The 6,623-nt window shown below is 44.7% G+C and overlaps 1 pseudogene; it reads left to right on the forward strand.

Annotated features, from left to right (window-relative positions):
• Positions 1–470: 470 nt before the first annotated feature.
• On the forward strand, positions 471–588 carry LOC124558233 (annotated as a pseudogene).
• The last annotated feature ends 6,035 nt before the right edge of the window (positions 589–6,623 follow it).

The following is a 6,623-nucleotide window of genomic DNA, read 5'->3' on the forward strand; positions in this document are numbered from 1 at the left end:
TCAAGGGATCACCAATTTAGTATTGGAGGGCAGCGTGGAGGGTAACAATCGTACAGGGAGACCAAGAGATGAATACACTAAACAGATTCAGAAGGACGTAGGCTGCAGTACGTATCGGGAGATGAAGAAGCTTGCACAGGATAGAGTAGCATGGAGAGCCGCACCAAACCAGTCTCAGGACTGAAGACCACAACAACAACAAGAATGCGGTAACGCGTGGCGCGTGGCTTTCCAGAGCAGACTGTTGTGAAGCGGTCTCCCATAGATTCTTCTCGGCAGCCTACAGTACGCGGCACGGTAATGACGGATTCCCGTCGTCAACGTACCAAAGAATTTGTTACGGAGCTAACACACACACTCTAAGACAAAATAAAAAATTATGGAAGGGCATCACATTACGAAGCAGTTATCCGAAGGGGACTGAAACCGGTAAATGGTTACAGTTAAGGTGGAGTTATCTATGGAAATATGGCAACGGCCTTGCCGCAGTGGATACACCGGTTCCCGTGAGATCACCGAAGTTAAGCGCTGTCGGGCGTGGTCAGCACTTGGATGGGTTACTGTCCGGGCCGCCATGCGCTGTTGCCATTTTTCGGGGTGTACTCTGCCTCGTGATGCCAATTGAGGAGCTACTCGACTGAACAGTAGCGGCGTCGGTGAAGAGCGACCAGGAGAGCGGAGTGCTGACCCCACGGCCCTCCTATCCGCATCATCCTCTGAGGATGACACGGCGGTCGGATGGTACCGGTAGGCCACTCTTGGCCTGAAGACGGAGTGCTTATCCATGTAGATCCACTATGGGCTATAATTATGGCATGATTGGGAACTTGGTTGATATGCGAACGCGTTAATGCGGATCTGATTTACCCTGGAAAAAATTTTGGCTACCAGGTGCAAATTTGGTGCTGTACAGCATCTTGTCGACAATTCCAAAGCTCAAGCAACTGTTTAAGCAGTGGTTAGTTATGAAACCAACGTTAAGTCTTTCTCACATATTTAACCTTTCATGCCCACGTCCCATTTTTAATCAATTAGATTAGGAAACATTACACTACGTCTTTTTTTGCATTCACGGCACCAGGTTTGAACCTGGTCGTCAAAATTGGAAGTTACTTTTTTACCAGCGTAAATGACCCGGCAATCTTGCTGGCCAAGGTATTGTTTGACTAGCACGAAGACAAGCAGCAGAAACTATCTCCACGTGTGGGCTGGCATTGTTTAAAATCAAGGATGACTTGCCATAAAGGGCCACAGGAAAGGGGCCTATAATGTCGACGACGTAGCGCTGTGATGAGAGGTTGCCGACCAGCTGCTGTTGCCTAGCAGTTCTAGGCGCTTCAGTCCGGAACTGCGCTGCTGCTAGGGTCGCGCTTCGAATCCTGTCTCGGACACGGATGTGTGTGATGTCCTTAGGTTAGTTAGGTTTAAGTAGTTCCAAGTCTATGGGACTGACGACCTCAGATGTTGTACCACAGTGCTTAGAGCCATTTGAACCTCTTTTTTTTTTTTTTTTTTTTTTTTTTTTTTTTTTTTTTTTTTTTTTTTTTTTTTTGAGGGTGCTGCGGACGGCAATCAAAGGGCCTTACTGTGAAATGGAATGGCACGCCAGAGCGAAGCTATTTGTTGTCAGGCCGTATAGCGAGGAATAGTCAGGTTGGTGTCACACCGGTGTCCAGGGCGTCTCCAGATCCGCCTCCGTTGGTTATCGTGCTTCAGTTCAAAGTGGGACTCATCACTAAGGCAATTACGGTCCAATCAATGAGAGTCCAAGCCCGATTAGTCCGATACTAGTGCAAACGAGCTTGTTGGTGTACAAATGGCAGTGGCAGTCGGTGCAAGGGGTGCCATGAGTTGAGCCGCTCTTTGTGAGCCGCCTATTAGTGATCCTTAACGTCACAGAAGCACAAATTGCACGTCGGGTCAGTGAATATCATGGATCCGGGGTTCTGAGTTCCTCTGTGATGAATGTTCGGGCCTTACTTTCTGTCGACTCTCTGGGCCGACCGTTTCCATACTGACGCTGCTGTGTTGGCCGTGGTACACCCATTCCTGCCAGCATCGTCTAACAGTGGCATTGCTGCTGTTCAAATGTCGAGTTATTCGCCAACTACCCCAACCGGCTTCTAATAGCAGAACGACACGTCTGTCAAATACTGACCTCCTCGTATTTTTTTAAGTTACCTGTCTGCAAGGCATAATTGCTGTCCAGCGGAGTACATGGAAAGAAATACGCAAAGACTCTTTACCCTGTTATCGACATATCCATTGTTTAATATCCTTGGTAGCGGCGCAGTGAAATTGCACTGCAACATCACATATTCATCCTTGCAGTAAGGTTAGTGAATAATGTGGGTATTGCTTAGAAATCTCAGTATTTTGTGTAACATCTTACTGAGAGAATCATAAATAAGTCTGTCAATGATACCAATCTGTCAATGAAATGAGGCGTATTGATATAAGAAACATTAGTAAATGAATGACTGTCTGCAAGTTACTTCAGTTACGTCATACATCAACTAACTTTTCATTCTCAATACGAAATGGGACTTGGCAGTGGATAATATCGCTCAAAAAGCCATAAATAATACGTTGTCCTTTAAGATAACCAATATCGTATCCCACTATCCATTGCTACATTATTTAACCAGTCAACTAGGTAGCTGTCTAGCATCGTTTAAATCAACGGAATATGATTGTGACCTTGCCTCTACTTCTTAGCCTAAGTACCACGTTTCTTTTGAATTATATTCGACAGCTGCAATTCGACAAGCACGGGTCACCCAACGTCTTAGAAATGACGAAACCCTATGCGTCTCGCTGTCACGTGTACTTGGACGTGTAGTTTACCATCTAGATGCAGATTATGGGTTGTGGCACTCCTAAATGCCGAGCTGCGAGTGGTCATAAATGTGCCCCAAACTACTATCCACGTGTGAGGGTGACAAACGTCAAGGTGTGATGTTGCTGACGGAATGATAAGCGCCCACTGTGCTGCTACTATATTTACATCTACACCAATACATTGGAACCTCGCTTAACGAGCACCTCCATGATGCGCAATTAGCATGACGAGAAGAAATAAAAGAAATTACTCGCTTAACGAGCCACGTTCCACATAATGAGTGATGACGATAGAATGTGACGTCACCAGCTGTTCGCCTGACGCTGGGGAAATGTTCAAAAATATGAACGCATTCCACTGTCGGCAGCGGCAAATGAACAATGTCTCTATTACGTACAGCAGTATGGGATTATCGCTCTTTCTGCTACCATATTAGCGAAGCTTGTGATCATACAACTTTCTGAACTTCTGTTCGCACAGTGTTTTTTGTATGCAAATTTTAATAACTTACGTAGAAATTTCCCCGGAGATAAAGCCGCAAGAATATGACCTTAACGTGATGTGAGCGCTGTTGTTTTAGCACGCACAAACAATCGGCTGCGTCAACTATTCACGCTATCCTCAAGAACAAGTACTAGATTAAGGAGACCGATGCTTTAAAGGGAGTCACAAGAGGATCTAAACAACTGTTTCGTAGTCTGGACGATATCTTAAGATTGCTCGTTATACGGATAAATGAAAATCTATTGTAAGGCGACACTTTTAACGAGAACATCATTTGTGATTAGGGGAGAGTGATTTTCGCCAACCTCGTTAAGAAGACGTCAGGATGATGAGCGGTCGCAGAAGCGTTTAAGGAAAACCCTAGGTGGTTCGAGAAGTTTAAGAGAAGAACCGTGCGTTGTGAGGCACGTCGAAGCAGCCAGCTGCGACACAAAGGCAGCAGAGAACTTCATCAGCAACTCCAAGATGCTCGTAGATTCTGAGGGTGACGAGACGGTTTGTTCTGGAAAAAGGTGCCGAAGGAGAGGAGAATGCAATGCCCAGTCAAAAGTTAATGAAAGACCATATCACACTGCAATTCTGTACCAATGCAAGCGTCGATTTGAAAATTAAACTTCTGCTTTTTACCATTCAGAATCTCCACGAGCTTTCAAGAAGTGTAAAGTCCAGAAGAACAAGTAAAATGTGATACGGAGGTGTAACAACAAGGCTTGGGTAACACATGATCTTTTTTTGTGATTGGATCAAAGAAGTTTTATGTCCTACGGTGAAAAAACTTTTGCTTGAGAAGGATCTGCCGCTCCTGCCCATTCCGCAGGTCTACAAAACCACCTCCTTGATGAATTTCAATTCATCAAGATCCAGGTTCTCCCTGCAAACACCACGCCGTAACTAGAACTTACGGACCAGCAGATTATTTCTAATTTTAAGAAGCTCTGGACTAAAGCACTCCTCGAGCATTGCTTTGAGTTGACTGAAGCTATCAGTCTCACTTTCGGAGTTGACTGAAGGTATCAATCTCACTCTCAGAGAGTTTTAGAAATATCTCTTCAAGATGCCTGAATCAAGACGCCTGAATCAAGATGACCGAAAAGGCATGGGAAGGAGTTATCAAGAGAACTCTCAGTTCTGCTTGGAAGATGCTTTGGCCTGAGTGCGTTGTCGAATGTGACTGAGGCATTCGAGCCAGAACCTGTGAAGCCTGTATTCAATGAGATTGTGTCTTTGGCTAAGAGCATTGGTCTAGCAGTGGATAACAATGATATCGATGAACTTGAAGAAGACCACAGCCAAGAAATGACCATAGAAGAGCTTATAAAGTTTGAGTGTCAGCAGGAAGTTGTGGAGAGGAGTTCTTCAGAGGAGGAGGAAGATGATGAAGAGGAAGAGGAGGAGGATGAGGCGGTGATCTCATTGAAAGTCGTTACACCAATAAAGCACTGGCTACCTGCGCTACGAATTTATTTGACGATAGTGCTGTGTTGCATTTTCGCCAGCTGTAGAAGCGTCGGGAGAAACAAATAACAATAGATAGATTCTTAATAAAGAGAATTAGTTATGAATCGTGAATAATAAAGTAGATAATAGTGTATGTATAATTTTCTTTCAATAAATGACATGAATAAGATAAAATTTTTACTACATTTTCTGCATGGAACTCATTATCGTATTTTACATTAATTAATTCGTATTTGGCACTACGAGTAATATTCTGGAACGAACTAAACTCGCTATGCCAAGTTACTACACTGTACTCCGCAAGTGGTATGTGGCAGACTGTGCTTCGTGTTCAACTGAACCTTTGTATTTGTGAATGGAGCGCAGGAAGACCGATCGTTGTTCATCGTGCGTGCGACCTCGAATGGCTTCAAACATGCCTTAAGAGTCATTTCGTGAAATGTGCGTAGTTTTAGCGTCTACCACTGGATCTGGATGAGGATCTCCACGGCACTTGGCTTTTAGTATATGGCCCACCTCCTGAGCTGAGTGGTCAGTGCGTCTGATTGCCATACAGCGAACCCGTTTCCGATTCCCGGCGAGGTCGGCCATTTTCTCCTCTCGGGGACTGGGAGTTGTCTTGTCGTCATCATCATTTCATCATCGACATGCAAGTTACCCAGTTTAGAGTCAACTGGAAAGTGCCGTATCTTGACAATCGTTCTAGTCTGGCCCCCACGCCTAGCTATCAGTGCCATACGTTCATTTCATTTCATGTACTGAACTAACCTGATATGAAACGTTCTTCACTCCTATGGATCTTCTTTGCTTATTCTGTCAATCTGATCTTTTGCAAGTCCCACACTGACGAGCAGTATTATAGTAAGAATTTGCGAGCTACGTCGATTGTGGGCATTCTACACTTCAAAATGGTTCAAATGGCTCTGAGCACTATGAGACTTAACATCTATGGTCATCAGTCCCCTAGAACTTAGAACTACTTAAACCTAACTAACCTAAGGACATTACACAACACCCAGTCATCACGAGGCAGAGAAAATCCCTGACCCCGCCGGGAATCGAACCCGGGAACCCGGGCGTGGGAAGCGAGAACGCTACCGCACGACCGCGAGCTGCGGACTATTCTACACTTCATGGGATTGCTTCTTACTACGGTTGCTTCCTACGAAAGTGAAGCATTAGCCCTTCCTTCTATTAGTTTTGTGTGGTCTTTCCACTATCAAAGGCATCGTGTGCATACTTCCAGATTTAAATTCACACTGCATTGGACTTGCTGAAAGGGTGGTCTGTTGTTACGAGTCTAACAACTTCAACACCTCGTCCTTTGTCTGTCTGGGATGCTACAGCCTGTTTGTAGTATGTGGTGGAAGGGGATTCGTCCAGCCTGGAGACTATCTATCGGTCTTTCCGTAATTAATCCAAGCCATTCGTGGTGGGATCCTGCTACCTACTGGCTTGAGGATATGCGACTTTCCAATGAATGCTGGTGTTTTTTGCAGCACGTGTCGGAAGTAGCCTTGCGAGTAGTCTTGATGGGAAGCAGAACCTAGCTGATAAGTACTATGGGTGGATGTATGAAATGACTAGTGTAAATGGATGCATTCTGCTTCTGAGATTGATTAATTGAATTGTCTGAGTGATAAAACAATTTCTAGAAGATTCCGTGAGCTTGAAAAATCGAGGATCGGCTAGCAGTCCTGTTGGGTGAGGAGGCATGTCGTGGTCAGTTTGTGTTTGAAGTGTTGTTTGAAAGTGCATGAAAAGTTAGAAATCGGGAAGTAGTATGACTTCCTCAAGTAAGAGGCGTAAGAAATATTTC

The sequence above is a fragment of the Schistocerca americana genome, chromosome 1 (genome assembly GCF_021461395.2).
Source record: "Schistocerca americana isolate TAMUIC-IGC-003095 chromosome 1, iqSchAmer2.1, whole genome shotgun sequence".
NCBI lineage: Eukaryota > Metazoa > Arthropoda > Insecta > Orthoptera > Acrididae > Schistocerca > Schistocerca americana.